The sequence below is a fragment of the Gorilla gorilla genome, chromosome 1, assembly GCF_029281585.2.
Source record: "Gorilla gorilla gorilla isolate KB3781 chromosome 1, NHGRI_mGorGor1-v2.1_pri, whole genome shotgun sequence".
NCBI classification, from domain to species: Eukaryota; Metazoa; Chordata; class Mammalia; order Primates; family Hominidae; genus Gorilla; species Gorilla gorilla.
Window position 1 is genome coordinate 50666278 of NC_073224.2, and position 9067 is coordinate 50675344.

At 42.9% G+C, this 9067-nt stretch overlaps 1 non-coding gene across 1 annotated transcript; it reads right to left on the reverse strand.

Moving 5' to 3' along the window:
* Positions 1 to 8981: 8981 nt before the first annotated feature.
* Positions 8982 to 9067, reverse strand: LOC115932327 (small nucleolar RNA SNORD60). The gene has a single exon (XR_004068615.1). It is a non-coding gene; the product is annotated as a small nucleolar RNA SNORD60 (small nucleolar RNA).

The following is a 9067-nucleotide window of genomic DNA, read 5'->3' on the forward strand; positions in this document are numbered from 1 at the left end:
CTTTGGGAGGCAAAGGTGGGAGGATCGCTTGAGTCCAGGAGTTTGAGACCAGCCTGGGCAACATAGTGAGATCCCCATCTCTACAAAAAATGTTTTAACCCATTTTCTATTTAGAAAAAAAAAAAGTACAACTAATTCTCTTTGAGGCTGAAGCAAATCTGACTCATTTTCAATATGAAAATAAAATATAAAAACCATTCTTGGGAGATATTTCTAAATAGAACTTGTCTCTAATCATCATGTAGCAGAAATGTATATGATGTTACATGAGGGTAAGAGACAAAAGTATTCTTGGGGGAAACAGGAGATGGGTTAAAAAATTAGCTGGGCCTGGTGGAGTGCACCTGTACTCCCAGATACTTGGGAGGCTGAAGCAGGAGGATCACTTGAGCCTGGGAGATCAAGGCTACATGAGCCGTGGTTGCACCACTGCACTCCAGCCTGGGCGACAACGTGAGACCCTGTCTCAAAAAAAAAAGTGAACATAAAAAGAATGAAAATTTATAAAGAGAGAAAACTCTGGGTCATTAAACTGCTTTCTCATCATATTAGTTCAGTAATAACGCACCCAATTCATGTGTCAGCTCCCCAAATCCAGAATATTTCTTTCATTTGTTTGTTTTTTGAGATGGAGTCTCGCTCTGTCGCCCAGGCTGGAGTGCAGTGGCCCAATCTTGGCTCACTGCAACCTCCGCCTCCCAGGTTCAAGCAATTCTACTGCCTCAGCCTCCCGAGTAGCTGGGATTACAGGTGTGCAGCACCATGCCTGGCTAATTTTTGTATTTTCAGTAGAGACAGCATTTCACCATGTTGGCCAGGCTGGTCTCAAACTCCTGGCCTCAAGTGATCCACCCACCTCAATCTCCCAAAGTGCTGGAATTACAGGTGTGAGCCACTGCACGCAGTCCAGAATATTTCATTAACAATAATTTTGTTTATCAAATATAGATTTATTCATAAATATGAATCTATAGAAAATAAGTTTAGGATGTTATTTAAATGTACTTTATTCATATGGAGGGAATGAAAGAAGATACATGTAAGTGTTAACAAAACCAGGTATTGGGATTGAGGATGTTTTATTTCATTTGTTATACTTTCTGTCATTTTCAAAGTTTTCTGCAATTAACATGCATTTTTTCCAATTAAGAAAAATATTTATTTTTTATTGTTTACTTAGTTAATAAAAAATAAATTAAAAATTTTTCCTAATTGGCTGGAGTGCAGTGGTAGGATCAAAGCTCACTGCAACCTTGAACTCCTGGCTCAAGTGATCCTCCTCAGCCTCTCAAAGTGCTAGGATTATAGGCATGAGCCGCTGCACCCGGGCTATTTTTTTAATTGGTGAAAATTATCCATATTTATCGTGTACAACATGTTTTGAAATAAGTATGCATTGTGGAATGGCTAAATCAAATGAATTGACAGCTACATAACCTCACATATTTATCTTTTTTTGTAGTGAGAACATTTGAAATCTACTCTCTCAGCAGTTTTCAAGAATACAATACGTTGTTATTAACTATAGCCAAAAAAGTTTTCAGACATTGAAATAAGCCTAGATTTTCTGAGTGCCTTAAATCAGCATGACACCAAATTTATCTAAATAAATTATATCTCACCATGTTAATAGAACATTGAGATGATCACCTAAATGTCTGAATTTCAGTCAATCAAATATTTATCGAGTGGTCCATGCACATGGTCCTGTGTGAAATACTCTTGATGGTGTGAAGGAGAAAAGGCCATTTGTACTTTCAAGAGTTCGTTTGCACTTGGAAAATCAAGACATTAATATGTGAAAAGTCAAAAAGCAGAAGAGATGCCGCAGGTGAAGAATAATGAATTGTCAGAAGGAGTGGTATCAATAATACATTATATTTCAGAGGAAAAAGAGATCCCCAAGAGATAGAATGTTCAGGGAAGAGTCACTGAGAGGGAATTATTTGAAGGACAGGCAACGGATGGATGGAAGGAGGGGAGAATAGCAATCTAGCTAAAGGTGTCTTGCCAACCCTGGCCTTGGGGTCAGCTTTAGTGGAACTGATTGTCTTCTAACAAAGTTGGATTTATATTTGACCACATGTAAATAGCGTAATGTGGAAACAGCTGAGTATACTGCAAAGCGACCACACAAGCGAGCATAGGCAAATGGTCAGGTGTAGAGACTCAGTGGCCAAACAGATTGTGTTTAGGACATCAGCTATGGCCTTCCTAGCTGTGAGTTGCTTTACTTTTCCAGCTTCAGGGTTATATCTGTAAAATGGGGATGACATCTGTTTTGTGGGTTTTTCTTTTCTTTAGACAGGGTCTTGCTCTGTTGCCCAGGCTGGAGTGTCCAGTGGTGCAAGCACGGCTCACTGCAGCCTCGACCTCCTGGGCTCAAGCAATCCTCCCGCCTCAGCCTCCCGAGTAGTTGGGACCACAGGTGCATACCACCATGGCTGGCTAATTTTTTAATTTTTGAGAGACAGGATCTTGCCATGTTGCCCAGGCTGTTCTCAAACTCCTGGGCTCAAGCAATCCTCCTGTCTCAGCCTCCCAAAGTGCTGGGATTACAGGTGTGAGCCACAGTGCCCAGCCTGTTTCATGTTTTTAACTCACACATGTCTTGTGTTTACCATGTATGTGCCATATCATAAAAAACATTTTGCATCAATTATCTTATTTAATCCTCAGAATAACAACCTTATGAGGTAGATACTATTGTTCTCCCAATTTTACATATGAGAAAACCAGGTTGTAATCCCCCGTGGAGGGGACGTAATTCAGACACCGGTGGTTTGAGGCCAGAGCCTTCACCACATTGCATTCAGTATTGAAAATGCTGGCCGGGCGTGGTGGCTCACACCTGTAATCACAGCAATTAGAAAGGCAGGGGTGGGAGGTTGGCTTGAGCTCAGGAGCGTGAGACAAGCCTGGACAACATAGTGAGACCCCATTCTTCAGAAAAAGAAAAGAAAACAGGAAAATGCTCAGTAGAGGGCCTGGCATATATAGGTACCAGGGGATGATCCTTGGACCAGAACATTCAACTCAAAATTGTCTTAAATTTATAAATACACCCATTTCCATAAGGCCTTGTAAGAACACTGGGCCCACTCATGATTTTCACGTGGGAGCAACACAATGTACGAAACCACGGGGTCCTGCGACGTCCCTGGTCCTAAACAATGCCTGTTCCTATGACTGTCAATGAGTCACTCACCAGGGAATAGAGAAGGTCAAAACGCCAGGCTGAGGGAAGGGAGGGATGGAGTGTGCCAAATATCATGGGGAAAAGGACAACAGAGGGTTACAGGATCACCTTCATTCTCATATCAGAGAAATCTTTCCTGGATTCTCTTTGGCTCTGGTCACCATGTCAGGGTCCTCACCCCAGGTGGTTATGAGGCTAGGGCTCATCTGGAATATGGCATGAGAACCTAGATGAACATTCCAGCTCAACAACTTTATACATTCCTTGGGCACATTATTTCCTCTCCCTGAGCCTCAGTTCCCCTGTCTATAAAATGAGAGGAGTGGGCTAAATCAATTCAGTTCTGACATTTTGTTATTTTAGAATTTTTCTGAAATGGACTAAAAAGTGAGATTCAAAAGTGAGAAAGAGCAACTTTGAGCCTCAACTAGATAAACCACACCTCCAGTCACATTTATTTCTAGGTGCAAGCACTGCCAATTTCTAGCAGGAAAGCAAGTCATCCAGAGTTTCTAATTAGTAATTTTGGGGAAAGCAGTTTTGCAAGGAACTACTAGAGATGAATGCAATGTGGATGCAACTTAGTTCCAAGACTAAATCAGCAAGAACACAAAAAGTTGCAAGCTACTCAAGCAGTATTCATGGATTCATTTTGCTAGTTCCCACAAAGCTCCAGATGAATTAGAAGGGGTCAAATTATTCTGTTTCATCGATTGGCCTGCTAAATTTTAGGGAAACTAGGCACCTTCTACAGATTATGCACCCTCTACAGATTATGCATCTTGTTGGCTGGGACTGCATATATTACACTCCGCAATTCATAGCACAGTACGTAGAGACACGGCAGGGATAGGGATGGAAAAAGCATTTCAATGTGTAACACTCTGTACATATTGCTATTAAATCAATTTGCATATAATAAATGTTTAACCTTGCGGGAGCCACTTAATGTCTCAGAGTTTCGCTTTTCTCCTCTTTCAATTGGGCAGTCAAATGTCTCTTTATTTGACTTATTTTCCTGTTGAAGAAACTGAGGCAGCAAGGTGTTAAGGGACTCGACTGATTCAGTGAAAGAAAACTCTTCTGGAGAACTTTAGCACAGAAGAGTTAGACCAGGCCTTTCTCCATCTCTCCAGCCCGGGGGTGGGGGGGAACTCAGAATTATTAGGAGGGCTACATGAGACCATGGAAACTTCCAGTACCATTCCTGCCTCCTCGTCAGGATTCAGGGCCAGTGCTGGCTTCATGGACTTGCAACCCGTGCAGACTAGTAGGGCCCTGTGCTCACAAGGACCCCATGATTGGCCTGATGCTTTGTGGCTGTCATCTTTAAATTCATAATAATTTTTGAGTTACGGACCCCAGATTTTCATTTTGCGTTGTGTGCCACCAATTATGTAACAGATCCTACTCAAAGCATTTAATTGGGTAGTTTGCCAAAGCTCACAAAATAGGTCAACACACAGAACGAGAAGCAGGATCAGCCAATCAACAAGTCTTCCTTGAGTACCTGATACATGCTTCCCAGCACCGCATTGTCTGAGCCCCTCCCAGGTTGGAGAGATGGAGAAAAGCCTGATCTAACTCTTCTGTAATGAAATTCTCCAGAAGAGTTTTCTTTCACTGATTCAGTCAAGTCCCTTAACACCTTGGCGCCTCAGTTTCTTCAACTGGAAAATAAGGCTGTTAGTAGCACTTACGTCTTTAGGGTTGTGAGGAATAAATGGGCCAATCTGCATAAAATTCTTTGAACGGTCCTCGGCAGATAGTAAGCTCTATATAAGGGTCGACTGTTTCTGTTTTGTGCTGTTATTAGCTTTTCCTTGTCCAGATGCTCGCATGGCTTTTTTCTTTCATGGTGCACATTCTCTGACCTCTATTCATAAAATTTTAAAACTCCCAGGCTGGCTCTCTTTCCTCCACACATACTAGTCCTTTGCTGCTCAGAGTGTTTTCTCAGGGAAAACATTCCTATAGGATGTTTATGGGGGAAGATATTCTGTGAGATCTGGTTCCCATTTGACTTAAAAAGGAAACTTCATAGCTGTTATTGGTGGAGCCTATACTGGCACTAAATGTACATTGTCTGAATCCATGTAGCAACCCTGTAAGGTGGGTGTTTTATGCCCATTTTACAGATAAGGAAACTGAGGCTCACAAAAGTTTAGCAGAGTGAGGATTTGGAACCAGTTTTTGCTGGACCCAAAATCCATGTACCTTCTGGCCGAAGCCCCAGTGGCTGCTGTTGCTAGTGTAGACAGATGTCAGGTCTCGGGCACAAGAAATTCATGTCCATAAAGTGTAATCTTAGGCTCACAGTAAGCTGATTGCAAGTGGAATTCCGCACCCTGGAATCTCAGCACATAAACAGAGAATACTCTCTAAAACTTCTATGCATATATGCTCGCAAACAAATGCACACTTCAAACTAATTTAAAATCCTGTCTCCACAGACAGTACTTACCCCTAGGACTGTGAGCACAGTCTGATCCCAGTCTGTGTTTCAGCGATGTCCTAACGGAAATATCTCCCCGACCCTTCTCCAGCCCCTACCCAGAAGCTTCTGTGTCACTGGAGGTCAGCCACAAGTGTTTCAACATTTCCAACAAGGCGGGAGCACTGCCACTCAGAAGATAGCAATCTTGCTCGTTGAGTACAGCAGGGTGAAGGGAGAGATAATGCCTCCTGTCTCTTTTGGCCATGCTCTGCCCTGGTACAGACAGTTTGTGTAGATGGAGGAGATTAGTAATCTCTTTCTCTCCCTGTGGGCACATATTTAGATACCACAAATACACACGCAGCCAGGTAGAGTGGAAAGAGCACTAAAGGAGGAGTTAAGAGGCCTAAGATCAAGTCCCAGCTCTGGCACCAATGTGCCACATGAGCTCAGACAATTTGTTTTCCTCTAAAGGGACTCATGTTCTTCCTCTGTAAAATGAAGAAGTAGGTCTCTAGATATTAGCAAAGATCCTTTCCAACCTAGCTCATCTGTGAATCTATATGTGATGTATTCAAAGATTAAGTGAGTAGGGGACGTTGGGCAATAGATAAGAATAAATTTTTGAGGACAGCTTCTTTGTCATTAAGCATCAAATGAGGCCAACCAAAAATGGCTGTTACAGTTTGTGGGATAACAGCAGGAAGGGAAGGAAGGCTGATTTCAGGCTCTTTGGAGGGCCTAAAATCCCAAAATAGAAACTTAAGAGGAAAGAAGAACGGGAGGAGGATAAAACGGCCCAGATATAAAACAGACAAAGAAAACAGATTTGTAGGCCTCTATGATGTCAGTCCCTTGCTGTGAACAAATTGCCTGGTGCAATTTGAGTAATAGCTTCTGAGTTAGATACAGTCAGGTTTCAATCCTGGTTCCACTACTTGGCAACTGGGTGACTTGGGAAAAGTTACTTAACCTCTCTGATCGTCAGTTTTTTCATCTGTAAAATTGGGTTAATAATAAATATCTGATATTTTTTAAATCTCATAAGGTTGTTTAAGGTTAAATAATATAAGTAAGTAAGCGAAGCACTTAACAGAATGTCCTTTCTGTAGTGAACAACAGATGGTAGCTATTAACATTTTTTTTTTTTTTGAGGCGGATACTCTCTCTGTTACCCAGGCTGGAGTGCCATGGTGCGACCTCGGCCCACTGCAACCTCCGCCTCCCGGGTTCAAGCGATTCTCCTGCCTCAGCCTCCTGAGTAGCTGACATTACAGGTGAGTGCCACCACACCTGGCTAATTTTTGTATTTTTAGTAGAGACAGGGTTTCATCATGCTGGTCAGGAGCTGGTCTCAAACTCCTGACATCGTGATCCACCCGCCTCAGCCCCCCAAAGTACTGGGATTACAGGCGTGAGCCACAGCGCCCAGCCGCTATTAACATTTTTATTCTCTAAATGCAAGTCAGAAAGCCACCCCTTGGGCTGAGTCCCTTTCAGTGTTTTATGACCCGTTGATGTATCACAGCTCACTGTGGAACTACGTCTATTGCTGCCGTTTGCTTCCCTTTGCACAGTTCATGTTAAAAACATGAAGCCCCTTTATTACTCAAGATTTGAGGAAAGCAGAACACTGGGAGCCATGTGGAGTGATTTCCTAACTGGGCTCTCCACCTGCTGTAGGTTTGCCCTGCCAGTGTCAATACACACTTCGCTCTGCTCCTGACTCAGCCATGGACACTAAGTAATCAATTCAAGCTACAGCTAACTGTGGGATCATGCCAAGATGCTTGGCCTGCTATTTCTATTATCCATTCACAGGAACCCAGTGTAGATATGGCAGCATCCAATGTCGCGTAACATTCATACAGCTCTAGCCTCTGTGTGGACCACTCTCGGACCAGAACCTTCCATGATGCTACTCCAAGATTCACAAGATCATAGGATTGTTAAAGATCTTTGAACAAACATATTTCAGTGTCATTTTAGAGATCCTCAGTTGATTAAGGACAATGATGCGGCATTTTTATCACGTATCAGAGATAATGATTCCTTTATTTAAGCTACACTTCTGCGCACACTCTTGCTAGGACTGCGTCGCAGCAATATGCTTCTATCTTTATAAGACGCACCAGAGTTTAGTAGAAAATCCACTTGACTTGAACTTCGATGACCTAAAAATCTGAGGCATTTATCCTCTCTGGACTACATTTTTCTTATATCTCATTGTAAGAATTTTTGATTAGATCATTTCCGCATCCTTTCTGCTCTAAAATCTCATGGTTTTGTGTATTACATGTCATCCACAACTCTGCTTTAAATAGCAAAGTCAGAATTATTGAAGTCTGTCTCGTTCTCTGTATCCCCACCAGCCGGGATTGTGCCTGTACCTAGTATGTACTCGATACATGTTTGTGGCATGGATAAATGAGTGAATTAAGGTGCTGTGTTACATATGCATGGTGTATACATGCATCGTGTCCACTCCCTACTACATGCAAACACTTGCTGATTATGAGAAGATGATTTGCTCCAAAAGACTCTTCAGCCTATAGTTCCAGCACTTTGGAAGGCCAAGGCAGACAGATAGCTTGAGCCCAGGAGTTTGAGACCAGCCTGGGCAACATACATATAGAGACGAGGTTTTGCTATGTTGTGTCTGTGTCTGTGTGTGTGTGTGTGTGTATGTACAAAAAAATTAGCTGGATGTGGTGGCATGTGCCTGTAGTCCCAGCTACTCGGGAGGCTGAGGTGAAAAAATCGTTTGAGCGCCAGAGGCAGAGATTGCAGTGGGCCATGATCACGCCACTGCACTCCAGCCTGGGTGACACAGTGATGCCCTATTTCAAAAAGAAGGCATTTTGCCTGCTCCTGCTCAGAGGCTACTGGGAATGGATGCACGCTGATGCTTCCTACTGAGGTCTGGGTTCAGGGCTCCAACTGCCAAGCCCTGGGACATGTGGCCCCCTTATCTCTGCTTTGAGCTGACAGACTCCTGCCCCGAGGGTAGGATGCAAGGGGAGATCAGACAGTGATAAGTGAAGTTATAACATCTGTAACATCAACAGGAAGCTCTTTTTGATGGTTTATCATCCACTGGAAAAGGAACCTCTGATCGAGGTCGATAACGCACTTTCACCTCCTACCCCACCCCGTAGCCCATTTCATAAGATAACAGCCTCCTTCCCAAGCCTCCCCACTCTGTGCATAAAGTCTCCTACATTTGTGGGACACAATGTTTCACAGAAAACACAGCTACTCTCTGTAGGATAACTGTTTTCTCTATTTTAAAGTAGGGAATGTTGCGTCAACAGGATTGGGGATTTTTTTTTTCTTTTTTTGCCTAAACCCCAGGCTTGCAAAATAATAATAAGACTGCACATGCAGCCTTCATATGAAGTGTCAGAAATAGGATTGGGGAATTTTTGACA